The sequence below is a fragment of the Podarcis cretensis genome, assembly GCF_951804945.1.
Source record: "Podarcis cretensis genome assembly, chromosome: 11".
Classification (NCBI taxonomy): domain Eukaryota; kingdom Metazoa; phylum Chordata; class Lepidosauria; order Squamata; family Lacertidae; genus Podarcis; species Podarcis cretensis.
In genome coordinates, this window is record NC_137180.1 from 22869279 (window position 1) to 22892167 (window position 22889).

The 22889-nt window shown below is 44.7% G+C and overlaps 1 long non-coding RNA gene across 1 annotated transcript in view; it reads right to left on the minus strand.

Annotated features, from left to right (window-relative positions):
• Window positions 1–22435, minus strand: part of LOC307226845 — a 137456-nt gene extending 115021 nt beyond the window's left edge. The window contains exon 1 of the long non-coding RNA XR_013843573.1: window positions 22347–22435. This is a non-coding gene — a long non-coding RNA (uncharacterized lncRNA). The remainder of the gene's footprint in view (window positions 1–22346) is intronic.
• Between the last annotated feature and the right edge of the window lie 454 nt (window positions 22436–22889).

A 22889-nucleotide genomic window follows, 5' to 3' on the forward strand; every position in this document is an offset into this window, starting at 1 on the left:
CTGTGGGGGTGAGTGGGAGTGTCTCCATCTTAGCCAAGGCAAAGTCAACATTTTGGGTGCAATTAAAGGTGCGAAGGATTCTACAAGGAGACTGACCTAGATTATAATGACATGTTCCCATACTTCTCAGTAGGACACCAGCTGAGAGTCTTTTGAATGGACTAAGATGTGAAGGTGGCCCTGTGACTGAGTACACAACCATCATTCTCTGAGGTTAGGACATGGCACTTCAGAAGAAGATGATCTGAGGACTTAATTATATGCTTTGTACCAAACATGCTTTGTTCCAAGACTCATTAAAAATAGGTTCTACCACACACAGCTGCGAATACTGAAATCCAGCAATTAAAGAGTAGTTTCCCTTTTGAGAACTAGAAAAAGATATATTCACATGTCCTTGTTAATGGAGAGAAATTCATAGTTTTCGTTCTCTCTCGCATTTTTCCTGTTCAAAGCCCTTTAACTCTTCCTTCTTATCATTCAATTTAATGCACCATCTGTTCATTTAAGGCTTAGTCTTTTCAGCTAAGATGTCAAAAGAAAGTGCACATTAATCAAATATTAGCATGTTTGAGGCAAGTATTATCTAGAAGGAGCAAATATATAAATCATGACACTTTTATTATTCTTTACAGCGCTCTAGAATGCTGGGTGTGAGGAATGGAAGCTGCTCCTGGGCAACTCCTGTATCCTGATATATAAATGCCTGACTGGGATAGGAAGATATTCCCCCGTGATCTCGGAAAGTGCTAAAATACAGTCGTTTTAAAAGTAAAAAGCACATTAAAGATAGCAGGAAAAGACTGCTGAAGAACACACACACACCATTCTTGTGAAATACAGAATGATAACATAAGGGGAAACCTGAAAATATTTTTTACATAGTGAACCAGTAGTTGTTCAGGAAGGTCTTTCAGAACACAATCCTATATGTGGCTACAGAAGTAAAAAGGTAAAGGGACCCTGACCATTAGGTCCAGTTGTGGTCGACTCTGGGGTTGCGGCGCTCATCCCGCTTTATTGGCCGAGGGAGCCGGTGTACAGCCACAGGTCATGTGGCCAGCATGACCAAGCCGCTTCTGGTGAACCAGAGCAGTGCACGGAAACGCCGTTTACCTTCCCGCTGGAGTGGTACTTATTTATCTACTTGCACTTTGACGTGCTTTCAAACTGCTAGGTTGGCAGGAGCAGGGACCAAGCAATGGGAGCTCGAACCGCCCACCTTCTGATCGGCAAGTCCTAGGCTCTGTGGTTTAACCCACAGCGCCACCCGCGTCCCGTGGCTACAGAAGTAAGTAAAGGTAGGTAAAGGTACCCCTGCCCGTATGGGCCAGTCGTGTCTGACTCTAGGGTTGTGCACTCATCTCACTCTAAAGGCCGGGAGCCAGCGCTGTCCGCAGACACTTCCGGGTCACGTGGCCAGCGTGCAATAGCTGCTCTGGCGAGCCTGCACCAGCGCAGCACATGGAACACCGTTTACCTTCCCGCTATAAAGCGGTACCTATTTGTCTACTTGCACTTAAGGGTGCTTTTGAACTGCTAGGTGGGCAGGAGCTGGGACTGAAGACGGGAGCTCACCCCGCCGTGGGGATTCGAACTGCCGACCATACGATCGGCAGGTCCTAGGCGCTGAGGTTTTACCCACAGCGCCACCCGCGTCCCTGTGGCTACAGAAGTAAGTCCCATTAAATTCATCAAGTTCAGTGGGACTTACTCCCAGGTAAGTGAACACAGATTTGCAGGCTTTGAGTGACATGATTTGGGTAAAGGCAGATCTTGATAGTCCTGAAAGGACACAGAGCTCCTTTGTAGAGCAATGGCAAATCTAAGCCAGCAAACAAGCAGCAACAAAATTAAGCAGGGACATGCATCACTACTTGGAATGATTTTCTGTAATCCTCACATGCCTGGTATAAAGTGCCCCACTTTCTTGATCTGCTTGTTCATACTTACACAAAGGATACCCTGTGGCTACGATGCTAAATATATTCTGAGGCTTAACCAATTATGATGAAAACCTGAAAGTGTAAAGTGTCGCATTGCATTTAACCAGGAAATAGTTTCACCTTCTATTATTTTCGACGTGATTTCTCCAGCATCTGACATAATGCAATATGACAGGTGTCACATCAAGAGAGCACGCTGATGCTGCCTGCAAAAGGGAGCCTGTTAACCCAGCCTACCAGGATTTCTCATGAAAGCCAGGTCTCACGGTGGGCTCACCTCCCGTGTTCATGATAACAAAATCAGGTCAACTTTTCCTAATGCACAGATCCATGTCTGAGCTTGTAAGCGATTCTGAAACCTCAAGGCTGTGCTCCGAAAGACCTGAAAGAGTTAATTGCACAATGCTGCACTCTTCCTAGTTGCTAGGTAACAGTGGTCTGCCTTCAAGCAGTAACAACCAATGAGTTTATTCTGATATAATCCTTCTGAAGTTGATAGTAGGGGGCTGAAGTTGAAGGTAGGGTCAACAGAACGGTATCTATTTAGAAATCCTTCAAAAGATAATAAATTATTTCTGTTGGCTTATTGGTGCTGTTTTAAATCAGATTATTCTAATCTCATTTCTTATCTAAGACAGATGTTTCAATCTACTGTATCTGCATATTTGCTTTCTTTGTCAACGTATGAGTACAACATACATATGTTGGTTCTGAATCTTACAAATATAGTTACACATGTCCTACTTCCCCAGATAGTCAGACAGTTCAAGGAGCAGTGCTGGATTTAGAGTCATTGGGGCGAAGAGATAACCAGAGACTTCAGGTCTTTGTGGATTTTTTTGGGTGTTTATGTACGCATGCAGTGGCGTAGCGTGGGTTGTCAGCACCCGGGGCAAGGCAAGTAATTTGCGCCCCCTAACCCGTGGATTTGCGCCCCCTAACCCGTGGATTTGCGCCCCCTAACCCTAACCCCCAGATGTTGCGCCCGGTGCGGCCGGCCCCCCTGCACCCCCCCACGCTACGCCACTGTACACATGTGCAATTGAGCATAGGTGGAGACAGACAGAATAGGACTCCTACAAACAGCAAACCCACAGCCCTGTATCACAACTTGCAGACAGATGCACCTGCGCAGCCCTCATATGTGTTTAGCTTTATACCACCCCATTCAGTCTCCCTCCCTGTGGTGGTTTACACACCAAACATTTGGAGCACATCTAAAGCACATGGCTTCCTCCAAAGAATGCATGGAACTGTAGCTTGTTGAGGGTGCTGGAGATTATAGTAGGGTTACCAAACGCCCCCGTTTCCCGGGGACAGTCCCTGATTTGCGAATAAGTTCCCGGACAAATTTCATCCCCGGAATGTTCCCGGATTTCATCTAATGTCCCCGGGAAACGCAGGAGCGGCAGTCTCAGCAGCCCGGAGCAGTTGGCTCTGGCTGGCTTTAGGAGCTGCTCGGAAGTCCCCATATGATGGTGGTGCAGGAGCTCTAAGATGCAGCTTCCGGGCTGCCTCCGCCTTCCCTGACCTCAGCAACTAAGTTGTGAAGGGAGGCTTCATGCTGTCTATTGGAGCAGCCTCCCAACTCCTACTTGCATGCAAGCAGGGCTGGGGCAGGGATCTCTCAGCTGTGAAGGGAGGCTTCACGCTGCCTATCAAAGCTTGCGTGCAAGCAGGAGCGGGCAGGGATCTCTCAGTTAGGCAACCGGAAGCCTCCTCTCCCAGCTGAGGGATCCCCGCCCCCTCCTGCTTGCATGCAAGTAGGAATGGGATTGGGGCTGCTCTGATGGGAAAGGAGGCATCACGCTGCCTGAGCCTCACAGCTGCTGCCCTCTTGGCCCTCCTTCTCCACCTTCCATGCCTGACCCACTGCACACTGCTCCCCCCCCCCCCACCACTGAAGAACCAACAACTCAGGGGCTGCCCAGGCTCATGGAGAAAGGAGATAGAAGCCTTGGAGGGAGGGGAAACATGGCAGTTGAGGTCAAGGCGGTGGCCACCCCTCTGCCACCGCCATCACTGCAGCATCAACGTCCCAAACGTGTAGTATGTATGTATTTAAAGTGTCCCCAGATTCATTGAAAAAATCTGGTAACCTTAGATTATAGCTCTATGACGGATTAAACTATAGTTCCCAGGATTCTTTGGGAAAGTAATGTGCTTTAAGAGATGGTGTGAGATGTGACTGTTTCAGAGCAACTGAGAAGGGTAGCAAAAGGTATTATAAAGACACCTTTGATGAAACCTGGTCCCCCTTCTTTTCATATGCAAGGGAAGTAGAGAGCAAATTTCTCCTACCAATTTTGCAAACATGTTTTCTCAGGAAGGACAATTTAAAGATCAGGAGCAAGGCCAGAAGGAGGGACCCTCAAGGAAGAGTTAAACAAAATACCCCCAAAGTATTTATTTTCTCTCTGCTATTCCCAAAACATGTAGTATGGAAAGTCTATTTTTTCAGGTGGTATCTATCAACTTGACATACCCGTCAACTGTCCTGCTTTACGTGGGACATCCCAGAATTGATAGAAGCCATCCCAGTTTCTTACTGGACCCCACGATGTCCCATTTTGGCACCCGTGAGGGCATGGCCCCAAAACGCGCCCATTTTGAGGAACCATGCTCTTGCACGAGTCTCCTGGCTTCCACGACAGTGAGGTCCAGAAAGACGCCCATCCCGGTTTTCCTCAGTGGCATTTTGGAGGATATGACTTGACCTTTGCATAGCACATAGTAAGTTAACACACTCTCCACATGGAGGCAGGGTGAGAGGGAAGGTCACGGCCTTTCTCTTCCATTGGCCAGGTCCTCACATCCTCTCCACCAATGAGTAAATAGAAATTGGTTGGTGCTATGCCCCTCGTCTCCAAATACCCCACTGAAAAATGTGACTGCCCTGCCTAACAAATAAGTCTGGCTAATTTGGGTTCAGATGCCATCTGAAGTGCACCAGTGATTTATTTTTAATTATTAATTTTTTATTGAATATAAATTGTACACATACATTATATACTTGATTTCTTTACAACATAGATTCTTAACTTAATACTTGTTTTCCCGTACAAATCTTTTTCCACCCGTGACTTCCCACCACCTCACTGCAGCTTTCCTTTTGCAAATCCTTTTCTTACAGTGTTATTTATTTGTTTTGTTTTATTCTCCCAATTCTTTCTCTTTCCCTTGTACTCTTTACATGAACTAATCAAAACAAAACCAGGATATAGTTTATGCACAATGTTTTTTTCATGTAATCTCTTACACATAGCCAATCTTTTTTTGGCTTTTTGTATGGGTTGACCTCTAATTACCTCCATCATTTTTCCAAACTCTAAATATTCACATAGCTTGAGTTGCCAGTGGACCAGTGATCTAATCCAGGTCATGATCTACCTGGTTTGGATCAGGTAAGTCCGCTTTGAAATCTGAGTAGGGCAGATTCCTCCTCTATCTCCAGTTGCTACATTAAATTTTGCTTATAAAGCTATTGTTGCTCTGTTGTCTCTACTGCATGGCATGCATAGAACTGAGATTACCATATATTGGCATTAGCCTTGTCTAACGAAGAAATCCATTCAAAGAGTGCTGGGCTAATATTTAGGAGGAATCAATACAACATCCTGAAAAGGAGCTCAAACAAAACTCAAATACAACTGCTGTAACTGTTGCTGCTATGGCTAAACATCTTTTTATTGGCCTTGGTATGCTGAGCACAAATAAATATTTTCCTATAATGTTGAGAAGTCCAAGAAACCACTGAGCAATATTTACAACGATGGGCAATATATATGTAGGAGAGTGTTGGCAAAGACCCTAAGCAAGTTCATAGTCAAATAGTGCAAAGGACTGAGAACCAATCCCCCCCCCCCCAGTTTCTTACCCCGTAGGATCCTGCCCTCCAAATACTACTTTACCCCCCAACACAGCTATGAAGTTCTTAATACACTGGGCCTAACACATTTGATATGGTATTTGCCTTAGCATCATGGAACTATCTCAAAGCATTACTCAAGAGTGCCCTCTTGCGTTTACTTCTGGTGCACCAAGTTGGAAAAACAATGGGAGACAAAGAGGAATTCCTGAAAGATGCTCTACAATTCTCCCTTGATACTTGAGATCTCTCTGTTTCTCTCTCTCTCTTTCTCTCTCTCCCACACACATATATTCTTTTTCTGCATCACCAAACAAGGCAGGGAAAGCCAACATCTTTGGACTACAACTCCCATCAGCCCCAGGTAGCATGGTCAAGGAAGGATGAGGCTTGTAGTCCAACATGTGGAGAACACCATATCAGCTATCTCTGAATGAGTTGTTAACAATCCAATAATCATGTAATTTTTTCTCATAAATTCTTTCTGCTAGATGTATAACCTAGGAATGTTGCTATATTTAACAGTGTGTTAATGTAATGGTATGAGCTTTCGTGTGCATGCACACTTCTTCAGATACACGTGTATCTGAAGAAGTGTGCATGCACACGAAAGCTCATACCAAGAACTAACTTAGTTGGTCTTTAAGGTGCTACTGGAAGGAATTTTTTTATTTTGTTTTGACTATGGCAGACCAACACGGCTACCTATCTGTTAATGTAATGGGTCAATTGTACCACATGACTGAGTTTTGCTCATCTGTGTGTGTCGTTGCATCATTGTCTACCATTGTGAAAACCTGTGTTATTTGTAATCTTGCAGGCAAATCCGGTGAAACTTCCTATCTTTTCTCCTTATCATTGATAAAGGCGTTGAATAATTCATCCTCCGCTCTGCCTGTCAGAACTTACTGATCTGTAAGGCAATATTGCCTGTAATGACAATATTGACTACAAATACTTATGCAAGAGCATTTAAAGGCCTGAGAAGATTGGAATAGTAATTTCTAACCTGCTTCTGAAACATTTTCTCTCTTCCACAGGCTGAGCAAACACACTTGTCCTGAGAATAAAGTGACGATTTACTGCAAGTAAATTACAATCTGCTTTGGATTAAATAAATGGCTGTTGTAACGTTTTTCACGTGGAATGAAAGTTGTCCTTAATCAGCAGATCATTCAAATCTAGAGGTTCAGCTCATCCCCTCATCTCTTCTTCCCTAATTGGCGACTACTAGATCTGGCACAAATTTAGCCTTGATCACACTTCCTCCTGCCCAACAAAACAATATTGTGCAGCTCAGAATGTTTATCATACTCCCATCTTTTTTCATATGCAGACTAGAACCCCCACTTCAATTATGGGCTCTTTATTTGTTTTGAATACATGTGTGTTCTGTGGAGAAGGTGGGGCAGCATCTCATGCCCTCCAACATTTCTCCAATGAAAATAGGGATGTCCCAGTCCACAATGATAAGTTTACTGTTTATACCCCACACATCTTACTGGATTGCCCCAGCCACTCTGGAGAGCTTCCAACACATATTAAGACATAGAAAAACATAAAACCTTTATTATTATTTTTTAAAAAACCCTTCCCTATACAGTGGTCCCTCAGGTTAAGTACTTAATTCATTCTGGAGGTCTGTACTTAACCTGAAACTGTTCTTAACCTGAAGCACCACTTTAGCTAATGGGGCCCCCCGCTGCCGCCACAGCACGATTTCTGTTCTCATCCTGAAGCAAAGTTCTTAACCCGAGGTAATATTTCTGGGTTAGTGAAGTCTGTAACCTGAAGCGTATGTAACCTGAAGCGTATGTAACCCGAGGTACCACTGTACAGGATTGCCTTCAGACGTCTCAGGGATTGGATAACTCCACACCCTCTAACATTTCTCCAATGAAAATAGGGACATCCTAAGGAAAAGTGGTAGGGATGCGGGTGGCGCTGTGGTTTAAACCACTGTGCCAACTTGGACTTGCCAATCAGAAGGTTGGCGGTTTGAGGCCCCGCGATGAGGTGAGTTCCCGTTGCTCGGTCCCAGCACCTGCCAACCTAGCAGTTCAAAAGCACACAGTGCAAGTAGATAAATAGGTATCGCTCCAGCGGGAATGTAAACAGCGTTCCCGTGTGCTGCTCTGGCTTCACCAGAAGTGGCTTAGTCATGCTGGCCACATGACCCAGAAAAACTGTCTGCGGAAGCAGACAAATGTTGGCTCCCTCGGCCTGTAAAGCGAGATGAGCGCCGCAACCCCAGAGTTGTTTGCAACTGGACTTAACTGACTAACTGTCGGGTCCCTTTAAAGGTAAAGGTAAAGGTACCCCTGCCCGTACGGGCCAGTCTTGACAGACTCTGGGGTTGTGCGCCCATCTCACTTAAGAGGCCAGGGGCCAGCGCTGTCCGGAGACACTTCCGGGTCACGTGGCCAGCGTGACATCGCTGCTCTGGCGAGCCAGAGCCACACACGGAAACGCCGTTTACCTTCCCGCTGGTAAGCGGTCCCTATTTATCTACTTGCACCCGGAGGTGCTTTCGAACTGCTAGGTTGGCAGGCGCTGGGACCGAGCAGCGGGAGCGCACCCCGCCGCAAGGATTCGAACCGCCGACCTTTCGATCGGCAAGTCCTAGGCGCTGAGGCTTTAACCCACAGCGCCACCTGCGTCCCCTGTCGGGTCCCTTTACCTTTAAGGAAAAGTGGGATATTCCAGGATCCAATCAGAAACTGGGATGGCTTCTCTAAATCAGAGACATCCCTGGAAAATAGGGACACTTGGAGGGTCTGGCATCTGCATATTTTGCCTCTGGCAGCCAAATCTCTCAGACCAGCCCCAGGGTAGCCTTCCACAAATTGCCTTTCTTTTAAATTCTTGTCCCTTGACTGTTAAGATAAAAATGTATCTTCCATGCATTGTTGTTTTAAGGGTGGTGCCACAATCCTGTCTTCCCTGCTACAGCACCAATTCCTAACTGCTTTAATCCACTTGCTAATGCTTAAAGAAAATGCATTTGGGCAGCTGCTCCTCCCTCCATTTTCATGCTTTTGTGAAAGGAAGTAGAAAGGATTGCAAGTGGACAAGAGAGCATTATTTGGTTGCTTTCCCTCCCTGCCCCCATGTGCCTTAAAGCTATGAGTTGCACTGTGTTTCACCTTTGCTTTACATTTGTTGCAGCTAAAAGGAATTTCTGACTGTAGGAGCTGCATGAACTACGCAGAACTTCCTGAGAATATTCAGAGAGCAGAAAAAGAGAGCAGCCCAATGAAGTAGCAAAAGTTTGGTTTATATGGAGACATTCCCAAAGAATTGCAGAACTGTTGACCATTAATTTGCAACTCAATGGGGCAATGGATTCACTCAGGGAACTCTTTACACATGTCCTCTGGAAAGGAAATACCTGCTTTCTGAAACCCGGATTTCTGAGCTTCTTCTCACTCTCCTTTATAGAATTGCCATCCTTTGTTCAGGCTGCATAGACATGACATTTTATTTTAGACTCAACAGAGACCTGGCATTTGTTTTTTCTATGTGGTCCATACACAATCTAGTTCTATTCTTTATTTGTCCTCTGAAAAGAGCTTTTTGAGAAAATGGTTTCATTCCCAAAATAAAAGCTCATTGCACATTGATTCTGCATTACCTCCCTTGGTGTGTCAAATGCGGTTGTCCATTTGTTGTATTCTGGTGTTTTCTGTGTCCCCCGCTCCATCTTTGTGGCAAAGAGTTAAGGACAATTTCAGCACTGGGATGTCCAATCTGGGCAGGTAAAGTGCTATGGAAGCTTTAATTGAAAATGTCCTCCTGACAAATTCCACCTGCTTTATTGCTTTCTGTTGAACAGGCGATGTAATACCACTTGAATAGTCTCTCTTGTCTCCCAGTGCCTGTTCTTGGCAGGGGAATTTAGCTACTTTGCTACTCAGAAAAATTAAAAGGGGAAAAAATTCCGAGAGGAAACCAGTAATTTAAACCTTCCGTTTGTAGGAATAGAAAATGGTGCTGGGGCAATTGAGAGTTGGTTCTCAAGGAGCAATCATCACTAATCCTTCAGCTATGCTCAACGGGAAGAAATAAAGCAGGGAGTCCATTTTCAGTTAATGTTGGGAAAGATCTGTGCTGAACAGGACAAGAGAGTAAACGTTATACCACAATATTGGCCTTGGGCAAGGCTGGATAATATGCTGCCATATTAATATTCTGTTGCTGTTAACATACGAATTTGAGACAAGAGAGACACCTGGTGTTCAAAACAGCACACTGGAAACTACTTGCGCTAAATGTGGTTTTAAGCTAGTATTGAATAAAATGAAATCACCCAAATTGATTGGGTTAATGGGGAGTTGAGGAGGGTCAGTTGGAGTGAGTGAGAAATGTCCCTATCTTCTCTGAGGAATGTTGGAGGGTATGCAGCCTTCCCTCATATCCTGCTTGTGGTCTTTTCATAGGTACCTAGGAAACAGGATGTTGCTGGGCTAGAAAAGGCCTTTGTTCCAATTGAGTGAGGCTCTCTTTATGTTCAGAGATGATCACAAGACCATGAGCCATATCAGCAGAAAAAACAGAGCTACCCAAAAAATCATTTCTATCAGCCAGTCTCCAGGAACAAGCAATTCTAATGATGCCCCTACCCCTGTACAGTTTAGGAGTTTTTGTAAGCATAGTCTGGTACAATCTCTTGGTAGAAAGGAACAATGCAAAATGTCTTTCGTACACAGCAGATCCCTTTCATCCTTTTTTTTTTTTTAAGATATTTATTAAAAGTTTTCTTAATACAATAAAAAGAACAAACAAACAAAGTGACATAATCATACTTTCTTCACTTCATTGGACTTCCTCGCGTCCCTCGTTCCTGCGTTCCAGGTTTATCAAATTTTATCCAGCAATTTATCACCTTATTTCAATTTCTTATTTTGTAACTTTCAAATATTGTATCCCTAATTTTAGATAATTTGAGCCAAACCTTAGAAACTTAATTTTGACATAATATTTATCCAAAATATAGCTTTTTCTTATATTTTAACTTATCTTCATACTCCTTTCGACTAGTTTAATGGTGCCATATTATTTGTAATCTTGCATCTTTCTTAACACTCATTCAATTTACAATATTTTTGTAAATAGTCCTTAAATTTCTTCCAGTCCTCCTCCACTGCGTCTTCTCCCAGGTCTCGGATTCTGCCGGTCATTTCTGCTAACTCCATATAGTCTATCAGTTGCATCTGCCATTCTTCCAGTGTGGGTAAATCTTGGGTTTTCCAGTGCTTGGCGACTAGTATCCTTGCTGCTGTTGTTGCATATATAAAAAATGTTCGGTCCTTCTTTAGCACCCTCTGATCGACAATGCCTAAAAGAAAGGCCTCTGGTTTCTTAAGGAAGGTATACTTAAATACCTTTTTCAACTCGTTATATATCATTTCCCAGAAAGCCTTAACTCTAGGGCAGGTCCACCAGAGGTGAAAGAATGTTCCTTCAGTTTCTTTACATTTCCAACATTTATTATCAGACAAATGGTATATTTTTGCAAGCTTGACTGGGGTCATGTACCACCTATATATCATTTTCATAATATTTTCTTTTAAGGCATTACATGCCGTGAATTTCAAACCGGTGGTCCATAACCTTTCCCAGTCAGCAAACATAATATTGTACCTAATGTCCTGTGCCCATTTTATCATAACCGATTTGACCGTTTCATCTTGTGTATTCCATTTTAACAGCAAATTATACATTCTGGAAAGTACTTTAGTCTTAGGTTCTAACAGCTCCGTTTCCAACTTTGATTTTTCCACCTGGAATCCTATCTTTTTATCCAATTTAAAAACCTCTTTAATCTGAGCGTAATGTAGCCAATCTCACACTTTGTCTTTTAATTTCTCCATACTCTGCAACCTCCAATTATCTCCATCCTTTTCTAGTAATTCCCAATATTTCGGCCATTTGGCCTCCATATTGGGTCTTTTCAGAGCCTTAGCTTCCATAGGCGACAACCACCTTGGGGTCTTGTTCTCTAATAAGTCTTTATATTTTGTCCAGACATTAAATACTGCTTTCCTAACAATATGGTTCTTAAAAGTCTTATGAATTTTAACCTTGTCATACCACAAATATGCATGCCATCCAAACCTGTTATTAAATCCTTCCAAATCTAAAACATCAGTGTTTTCGAGAAGCAGCCAATCCTTCAACCAGCAGAATGCTGCTGATTCATAATACAACCTTAAGTCCGGCAGGGCAAACCCCCCTCTTTCTTTTGCATCAGTTAAGATTTTAAACTTAATTCTGGGCTTTTTGCCCTGCCAGACAAATTTAGAGATATCTCTTTGCCACCTCCCGAAACACTCCATTTTATCCACAATCTGTAAAGTTTGAAACAAAAACAGCATAGCAGATCCCTTTCATCCTACCCAGTTACGTTGCTCGTAAGACAGGCTCAGATAACCAGGTGCTATAGCTCAGCTACTTCCAGGTCCCTAGCTTAAGAGACTACCCTCTAGAATTAACAATCTTGGCAGATGCTCAAACTCACTGAGGGTGAAAATTCTAGTACGGTATATTTTCACCTTTTATAGGTCTCTGTACTCTAGATCCCCATTTTCACTGGGCTACATGCCAAATTTGAAGGCTTCTATGCAACCACTTCTGGTTGGTTCTCTGTATACTTGCTTTGCCTATCTTAAGTCCTGCTATTTTAATTTGCGCGGTGGTAGGATTGGGCTTCAACAGGCATTCCAATGTCACGGTGAGTGTCTGTTATTCCTAAAAGTGAATCAGCTGCTTTTTTGCCTGCCATTGGCTCAGTTGCTCTGGTTTGACAACCAGAGAGCTTTGTATGGCTGGAATCCCAAGGAATGGGAACCTTGTTGGACTACAACACCCATCATCCATGAGCATTAGCTATGCTGATGGGAGTTGTAGCCCAACAGCATGCACAAGTGTCAAGAGCGAGCCAGCAACAAACCACACAACATGAAGTTAACACTTTATTAGAAGAAACAGGATCTGCTTAGGAGTGCCAGGCCTAATAAGCATAGCAACTTTTCTTTGGTAGGTCTTGCCCCTAGGAGGCAGTTGTGGAGACTGAAGGTCCTCACCTTCCCACAGCTGCCTAAATCTCCTCCTCTCTGGGGTCTTTCCCAAGCAATGTGAAACTACACTGGCATGCCTGCCTTTCCTCCTCCTGCTTCATGTTTCTCCTGGTTCTGGGAGACTGGAGCGGGGCGGAACTTGTTGCAGCAGGAGTGGGAGAAACACTCGCTTCTTCCCCAGACCAACTCATCTCTCCCTCTTGGCCTCCCTTCTCTTCTGCTTCTGTTTCTGGACTTCTCTCTACCACAGACTCTCCCTTCTCACTAAACTCTGTTACCTCTTCCCTCCTCCTCCCAGTCTTATCCATCTTCTTCCTTTGACCACTCACCATTGTCCCATCACCAATCCCTGGGCTCTGAGCCTTTTGGGAGTTCCCCAGCTGAGGAACGGCTAAGGGAGCTGGGCATGTTTAGCCTGGAGAAGAGGAGGTTAAGGGGTGATATGATAGCCATGTTCAAATATATAAAAGGATGTCACATAGAGGAGGGAGAAAGGTTGTTTTCTGCTGCTCCAGAGAAGCGGACACGGAGCAATGGATCCAAACTACAAGAAAAAAGATTCCACCTAAACATTAGGAAGAACTTCCTGACAGTAAGAGCTGTTCGACAGTGGAATGTGCTGCCAAGGAGTGTGGTGGAGTCTCCTTCTTTGGAGGTCTTTAAGCAGAGGCTTGACAACCATATGTCAGGAGTGCTCTGATGGTGTTTCCTGCTTGGCAGGGGGTTGGACTCGATTGCCCTTGTGGTCTCTTCCAACTCTATGATTCTATGATTCTATGATTCTATGGTGCCTCCCACCATTCTTCTGGGTCCAGCCCGTTCATGACAACAAGGCTGCAGATTACCTTATCCCTGGGCTAGGGAAACACACCCTTTCTTATTGCAGACCCTCTTCTCACTGCAGCCCAACGTACTTTGAAGTGTAATTGGATGCAGCACCAAGGGCTGAAGAAAAACTGGTAAAGTCCTTGTGTATTTGTGACACACTTCAAGCATGTGCAGGAGGTGCTCTTTGGATTCTGGCCAAAATACTTTACCATAGTAAGAGCTTGCAAAAGGTGCTTTAAACACAATTGAACATTTCACCTTAAGATTTGGCAGTGATTTCAAAGTGTGTCAAAAGTTCCCCATCGCAATGAGAAGGTATGAATATATGGTGTTAAAAAAAATGCGCCCCTAACATTTATAAAATTATTAATACTCTCAAATTATCCTGGAATGTCATTCTATAATGAGTAGTTTCAAAGGAAATCACAGTTGGTAGTCTACATAAATCAAACTAACTGCATTAATGAAAGAAGCCCTCTAACTACTACCAGTCTAGGAAGTCACAGAATATAAATTATTGACACCAATTAAATAGTTCTTCTTGTAGTGCAGCACACAGTTTACTTGAAATGACAATAAATATTCCTTCAAGAGAACTCTTGGAACAGTTCTGAGGCCTTGGAAATCTTGAGTGTAACTTATAACTCATCTACATTTAAGGAGGAGAAATTAGACTGAGACATACTGGGAAACTACCAGTTCATCTAGAAAAGGTGGTCTCATTTTTATTTTTGCACTTATTATAATACAATCTACATATGATATCCAGTGACTACAGCTTGGCACAATCCAGACAACAACAAGTGTATAAAACCGTTGCTTTGCTTTTTCCAGTTTTAAGAGTAAATAAGTATAGCAAATAAGTAAATAAGTAAATAATTATAATAATTATAGTAAATAAGTAATTATAAGTAATTAGTAAATAAGTAATTATGTAATTATAGTAAATAAGTATGGCCTATAATCATGCATTAAAAGCAAACTGTTGCACCTTGTCGTTGGCATCTGTCTGGCTGTAGAGACAATGAGACACACTTCAGGGGGTGAAGGCAAACCGCTGGAGAATCACAGCACCTGCTGTGGCTGAAAAGAATGGCAACTCACAAGTGTTGCCTCCCACATTGGTTTTGCTGCATTAGCAGCACTGAAGTGACCTTTCTGGGTCACAGGTCTGGGTAGTGTGTATGGAGGCCCTAGGCTGCCTAGACAACAATACCCCCCCCCCCCGGGCCTCACTGATGTAGTCCAAAGGAAAGCAGAGCAATACATTTGGCACCAGCTTGGTGGCAGGAGTTGCCAGAAGGAGGCATACAAGATGCCATCCAACTGTCTTAGGGACTCCACTCCAGATTTGTGTAGGGTTTACACTTTTTTTATAATGCTCCTCCTTCTCTCTTCCTGTTTGGTCTATTCCTTTTGAACAGGTTATCTCTACATTCTACATTCCAATCATGAATCTCATATTTGCCATCCTGTATTAAGAGCTCAAATTAGTCTCACTTGTTTCCCATACTCTGTGCATTAGTATAGAGACAACTGAAACCACAAGTCATTCCCTCCAGCTGCTTCCTTCTTGTAGTTTCCTGCTCTTTAGCAGCTTCTGTAGCACTGCCTCAGTTTCATGTGCATCAGTGAATCTGTACCAGGTGTTCCTCTGTTGTCTGTAATATTGTCTCCTTCCCCCTCAGGATTTAGTTTAAAGCTAAGCTAAAGTATTTAGCTAAAACTATCTGATTTAGCCCAGCCTTTTAATGAATTACGATGTTGATTTTATTACCAAGAATACCTGTCGGAAGGAGAAAACGAGGTGCAAAGAGCCAGAAGACCATTATTGAGACTCACAATTCGTCTAAAACAAAGAATCGGCAGAGAGCCAACGACATCTGCCCTGGCTCAGAAACAGAGCGGGTTGAGGAAACCAAGAAAACGGAGCAAATAGAACAAACAGTGAGTAACAACGTTGGGGGAACCTCACCCCCCCTTAAGGAGGATGTCAATGACCCGACCCCCATCCTCCCAGAAAAAGCTAATCCATCCAAGAGGGCAAGAGCAGGAGCAGGAGGTATTCCTCCCACTCCTAACGCTGACCCACCCATGCCTCTAGAACAAGATATTAGAGGAGCCTGCTTTCAACCAATTCGGGATATGCACCCCTACCAAGAGATTTGCATGTTGTCTGCAGAAACTATGGTTCTGGTTCTCCAAAGACTGGATGAAATCCTCACTAGAATAGTTAACACTGAGAAACAATTGGATACTAGTTCCTCCCCTTTAAATGCCCAAGAGTTTAAAAGGATGATAAGAAATGACTCTGTTAAAACTCACCAACTCAAACTATGGATGAAGTGAGGTCCTGTCAAGTCTTGCAAACGAACCAGATAATGCTTGAGATTCACCGATACACTCATAGGTGGATGAACTGCAGACAAATTACTATGTCCTTGTCTCAGCTCCTGAATTACCATTACCGAAATGTAGATCTAGAAAATTTCCACTTCCTGCCTACCTTGAGAAACACCATGCGCCTATTTATGACCTTTAGGTCATCAACCCTCCCATCTCGACTCATGGAGATAAAGGACACCCTATGGTGGTTCCATTCTCTCCGCCCAGTGAGGGTATTTAAGGATGAAACTAGGAGGCAATTGGTCCCTTGCATAGAGTCAAAGCTAATGCGGATAAAGGAAACCAAGCTCAACACTAGAAATACTAATTGCCCGAAGGAAGAAAAGAACTTTGTAAGCCTAGAATTACAAGACCTGAAGAAGAGGCTAATGAGTATAAAGACTGAGATTTCTACCCAAAATATAAGGACAGTAGAGCCTAGAGCACAATATTTGAAGACGTCCAACAGCTCTTTATCCCTTAGAAAGACAGGAGTGCAACTCCCTGTTCCCTTTTCAAACGACACCAAATTAGATGAAGAATTTGGCACCTCCGACATTTCTATGGCAACAACACCTAAAGAACTCTATGTTGCTGACAATCTGGAGATATCCAGCACCAAGTCTACATCTGGACCTTTGCCTAATGTTCCAAAAACTTATCAGAATGATCAGCCTTCTCTACTGTACTCTTGGCGAGACAGGATGGACAGATCTTCCGAATTCGAATCTGGCTCTTTGTTGGCCAGTGATCCACATTTTATAACACATACCTCAATAATACTTCCACAGCCACAGATAGAACCAACAATCCTCCAATTAACCCAGGAGGGAGAGGGGGATTGAGAGTTAATGAAACACCATGGGACTGTCCCCCCAGCTTGGGGTGCGGTTGGTTGGGTTTTAGCTTCTAGGGATACTTACCCTATCAGACCTCCACCTCTTTCCCATACCATTTTGACCCAGGAGTCCTGGCCCAAGGATGACTTGTTATTGAGTGGATGTTACCATCTATTGGGGAAGCTAGTATGGGATCTGGGATTTCCACAATTGAAGGGCTAGGGAGGAATGGCGGTGGGGCTAGATATCTCTATCAGCGAAGGGTTTCGAGATGCAGTGATCCTCGAACCCCTTCCAATCTACGCCCCATCCCAAGGGATGAGGGTAGGGAGAGCAAGGATTACACACCTCCGTCATTAGTGCTGTGCAATGCCAGGTCCATAGGCAACAAAACCACCACCATGTGTGACTTTTTTGTCTCGCAGGGGATTGACCTGGCTTGCGTGACGGAGACCTGGGTACGGGAAGGCGAAGTAGTCTCCCTACATGAGATAACACCCCCAGGTTTCTCTGTCCTCCATCAATCGCGGACTGTGGGTCGGGGGGGAGGAGTAGCGTTGTTATTCCAGGAGGATTGCTCTTTCAGAGCACTGCCATCACTGGCGATCTCCGGCATTGAATGTATTGGTCTCGTGTGGGGCACCAAGGAGAGCTTGGTTGTCTGGCTGGTGTACCGACCATCCAGCACACCTGCAGCCACCCTGTCAGTCCTGCTGGAGGTGGTGGTGGGCTGGGCCTTGGAGTTCCCAAACCTACTGGTTTTGGGAGACTTCAACATCCATGCCGATGCCGCTCCCTCCTCACAGGCTCTGGACCTAGTGACTTCCATGGCAACACTAGGGCTCTCCCAGTTTGTTTTGGGCCCCACTCATCAAGCAGGCCGCATGCTGGATCTGATCTTTGGGGCTGGCATAGATGTGATCATGCTCCCCGCTATGGAAGTGCCATGGTCTGATCACTATGCTCTGAAAGCCAAGATTGACTTCCCGCTCCTCCCCGGCTCGGGTGGCGAACCTATTTGGGCTCGTCCGCGAAAACTGATGGATCCTGATAGATTCCGACAAGCCTTGTGGAACCCTGCTCCTCCTGGCGACTCATTAGATGACCTTGTTGAGGACTGGAATAACCGGCTCTTGGCAGCCATTGATGAGATCGCCCTCTGCGACCCCGTCGAAACCGGGCCCCTTGGTTTACTGAGGAGCTCCGGAAAATGAAGCGGGATCTCAGACGGCTAGAGTGAGTATGGCGACGGACTCGTGACGGAGCCTCAAGAACATCTTATAGGACGCTTATGAAAGCCTATGAGATGGCTTTGAAAGCTGCTAAGAAATCTTACTTTGCAGCTTCCATTGCATCCGCTAGCTCTCGCCTGGCACAACTTTTTAGAATAATTAGGTCAATAACGTCCTTAGGAGGACAACCAAATTTAAGCACAAATTCCACCCACAGCTGTGAGGCATTCATGAGCTTTTTTGCGGAGAAAGTCCTATTGCTCCGCCGTGACCTCCCTGCCAATTTAGATACAGTGACTGAACTGGAGGCCCCTCGACTGACTTCAGGTCCAGTGTTGGACCATTTTGATCGGATACTCCCTACTGATGTGGATAGATTCCTCCAAGTTGGTAGGCCCACCACCTGCCTCCTTGATCCGTGCCCGTCTTGGCTGATTAGGGAGTGTCCAGATGTTGCGCGGACCCCCCTGGTTGAAATTATCAATTTGTCCCTTGACACGGGGACATTCCCAGGGGAACTGAAGGAAGCAGTGGTGTGTCCACTCTTAAAGAAAACTTCATTAGATCCCTTAGACCTATCCAATTACCACCCAGTTTCAAATCTTCCATACCTGGGTAAGGTAATTGAGAGAGCGGTTGCTGAACAGCTTGGTAGGTTTCTGGAGGAAACATCGGCATTAGATCCATTTCAGTCCGGTTTCCATCCTGGTTTTGGGACGGAGACGGCTCTGATTGCCCTAACAGATGATCTCCGTAGACAACTGGATCGAGGCGGGTCAGGACTGCTGATCCTTTTAGATTTGTCAGCAGCCTTTGACATGGTCGATCATGATCTTCTGGACCACCGCCTCACAGACGTGGGGATACAGGGCATAGCCCGTAACTGGTTGTGCTCTTTTATCTCTGGTCGGGGACAGAGGGTGGCACTAGGGAGGGAAATGTCGTCGCGCCACTCCTTGGTGTGTGGAGTGCCGCAGGGCGCAATTCTCTCCCCGATGCTTTTTAACATCTTTATGCGCCCCCTTGCCCAGATTATCCGGAGCTTTGGGCTGGGCTGTCACCAATATGCTGATGACACTCAGCTCTATCTGCTGATGGATGGCCACACCGACTCGGCCCCGAACACACTGACCAGATGCTTGGAAGTTGTGGCTGGATGGTTTCGTGGGAGCCGATTGAAACTAAATCCTTCGAAGACAGAGGTCCTATGGCTAGGTCGGGATGGCATGGGGATGAGGGACCAACTCCCTTCTCTTGCGGGGGCCCAATTAGTGCCATTGCCTTCCGTTAAGAGTTTGGGTGTAATCATTGACGCCTCCCTTTCCATGGAGGCACGAGTTACAGCAACAGCCAAGGCGACATTTTTCCACCTTCGCCACATCAAGCAGTTGGTCCCTTACTTTTCCCGCCCCGACCTGGCCACAGTGATCCATGCGACGGTCATCTCCAGGCTTGACTACTGTAATTCGCTCTACGCGGGGCTGCCCTTGAAGCTGTCCCAGAAACTCCAGTGGGTACAGAATGCTGCAGTGAGGCTCCTCACGGGGTCTCTGCCATGGGAGCATATTCACCCAGTGCTTTTCAAGCTGCACTGGCTCCCGGTGGAGTACAGGGTCAGATTTAAGGTGCTGCTTTTGACCTTTAAAGCCCTTCACGGCCTAGGACCCTCGTACCTACGGGACTGCCTCTCCTGGTATGCCCCACGGAGAGCCTCAAGGTCCATAAATAACAACACTCTAGTGGTCCCAGGCCCTAAGGAAGTTAGATTGGCTTCAACCAGAGCCAGGGCCTTTTCAACTCTGGCTCCGGCCTGGTGGAACGCTCTGCCTCATGAGACCAGGGCCCTGCAGGATCTGATTTCTTTCCGCAGGGGCTGTAAGACAGAGTTGTTCCGCCTGGCCTTTGGCTTGGAGCCAATTTGATTCCCTCCCTCCCTCTCCTTCTTTTTTCTTTTTCTTCTCCTCCTGCGATGAGGCTACATTTTAATATTTTAATGTTCCATTATTTTAATGTTGTATTTTATTTTTGTTTTCAAGTTGTAATCATTCATCTTGTTTTTATTATTGCTTGTAAGCCGCTCTGAGCCCGATCTTGGCTGGGGAGGGTGGGGTATAAATAAAAAATTATTATTATTATTATTATTATTATTATTACCACGCAGATTTTACAATTATGCTTTTTAAAGCTTCCTGACTTTGAATTAGGTGTTCTGCTTAAAAATCTTTTCTCTACTAAACTTCCATGCAAGATCTTGAATGTTTACATAGTGTATCAAGCTCCAGATAATGTGTCAGATTAATAACATTCTAAGAGTACAGTACCCTCTGGAATTTCACATCTTACATACAGTAATGGTACCTCCTGACTGAAAATAAAATGGCTGCATTTTGTTTTTGTCAATTAGATTACATTAGGTAATGTCATAGAAACATGTGTTGTTCCTAATTTTTGTAAAGGTTGATGTTTATCCCACAACAAAAATGTAAATAGCACTCCAGCCAATATACAGCTGGCATTTAATGTCTTTAGCTTCTCAGACAGCTGTTCCTTGTCCATTAAATTATGAAATAACTGAGTTCATTATAATTTCCTTCCACATGGAGTTTATTGAATCTTATGCTCATACATGCCCAAGATCCTGACAGACAAAGCTCATCAGATGAGTGATTTTTCTAGCTACTTTGTCCAGTAGACAAAGAGGCATTATTTTCATATTGATTTAAAACTGGCCATTCCAGCCAACTATGAGAATGAAGTCATGATATTCTGTCAGTGCAGTATTCACTGCCAGAAGCAACTGAAAGCAAGCCAACATTCCCACCTCTTATTTACAAGGACAGCTACCAAGATAAAAAAGGTATATATTTTTTAAAGTACTGTATGAGTTCTCTGATGTACGGCTTGTACAACATCTTTAAATTTCAGGGAAATCTACAGCTGTCTAAAGTTAAAAAACAGCATCAAAATACAAAACAAATACAAAATTCAAAAATATTAGTAGACAAAAACAAGTCAGGTCAGCAGATATCATAGAATGATAAAGCCACTTAGCAGGCATTTGCTATCAGTGAGACCACCGTAAAATATGACTTAATCCTCTTCCACTCAAATCAGAAAGAATTGAAATAGCTTAACTGACTCACATGGGGAGAGCTCTGCTGGATAAGACAATATTTCCACCTGGCTCAGCATTCTGCTTCCAAAGTGGCCAATCATATGCCTCTGGGAATCCCATCGACAGCATGAAAGCAATTGTCCACTTTCACTGTTGCTTCCAAGCAACTGCTATTCACTGGTATGCCGCCCCTGATTTTTGGAAGTTCCAGATAACCAGCAGATTTATGGTCTGTGGACCCTCTGTGCACAGCTGTTTGTTCCTGCTATCTCCCAGAGCTACAATTCTCAGTTCCTCTTCCCTGGGAACTATGGGAATTGCTGTGCATGAGAAATGGGGGTTTATTGATGGCTGCCCCACAGTTATGGAAGTCTCTTCTGATTTACTTACACCTGTCCCCTTCAGGGCAGGCTTTTAAGAGGGTCTTGAGAATATGTCTGCCTTCTCTTAATATTTGTGACATTCAGAGCAGCTTTCTCATAGGTGCACAGTTGCTAGCTGTTGTGCCTAATGTAACATGCAGTTATTTTTTATGTATGTTGCTTTGCAAATACTTGGCTTATTTAAAAAGTTTTAAAATATTATAAATAATAAATAGGATGCAATTGTGTGGACAAGACTTCTGGTCTGCTGCATGAAGTACTCACAGCTCATTGTATTCCTCTGAAGGTGAGATTGGGCTGTCCCTGGGGGTGGGGGGGGGAAAAGTAAGTGAGGGCTTCACACCTCCCCCAAACTCTGGAGCCTAGCCAGAGTGCCTAGGACCCCACAGCGCAAGAGACATTGAAATTGTGTGTATGTATACTTTTTGTTGTTTAGTCGTGTCCGACTTTTCGTGACCCCATGGACCAGAGCACGCCAGGCACTCCTGTCTTCCACTGCCTCCCGCAGTATGGTCAAACTCATGCTGGTAGCTTCGAGAACACTGTCCAACCCTCTCATCCTCTCTCAAAAAACTCAGCGAGACTTCATTCTGATTAAGCACACATAGGCTTAGGTGCCACAGCAGATAGATGAGGGCTCAAGTGTGTGGGTGAGGTGCCCTCTTGTATACAGTGGTGCCTCGCAAGACGAAAATAATCCGTTCCGCGAGTCTCTTCGTCTAGCAGTTTTTTGTCTTGCAAAGCATCCCTATTAGCGGCTTAGCGGATTAGCGCTATTAGCGGCTTAGCGGCTTAGAAAAAGGGGCGGGGGGGAGGGAAAAAACTCGCAAGACTCGCAAGCCTCGCAAGACGTTTTCATCTTGCGAAGCAAGCCCATAGGGAAATTCGTCTTGCAAAGCGCCTCGAAAAACGGAAAACCCTTTCGTCTAGCGGGTTTTTCGTCTTGCGAGGCATTCGTCTTGCGGGGCACCACTGTAACTAGGTCCTAGGTTGATGGCAGGGTCTGTGCCTGTCATTTCCATAGGCTTTGTCACTTGATACCAGATGTTTCCCAGGACTTTCAGAATTCTCACCTCCAGAAATGGTACGCTGTTCATTACAGTGGTACCTCAGGTTACATACGCTTCAGGTTCCAGACTCTGCTAACCCAGAAATAGTACCTCGGGTTAAGAACTTTGCTTCAGGATGAGAATAGAAATCACGCGGCGGCAGCG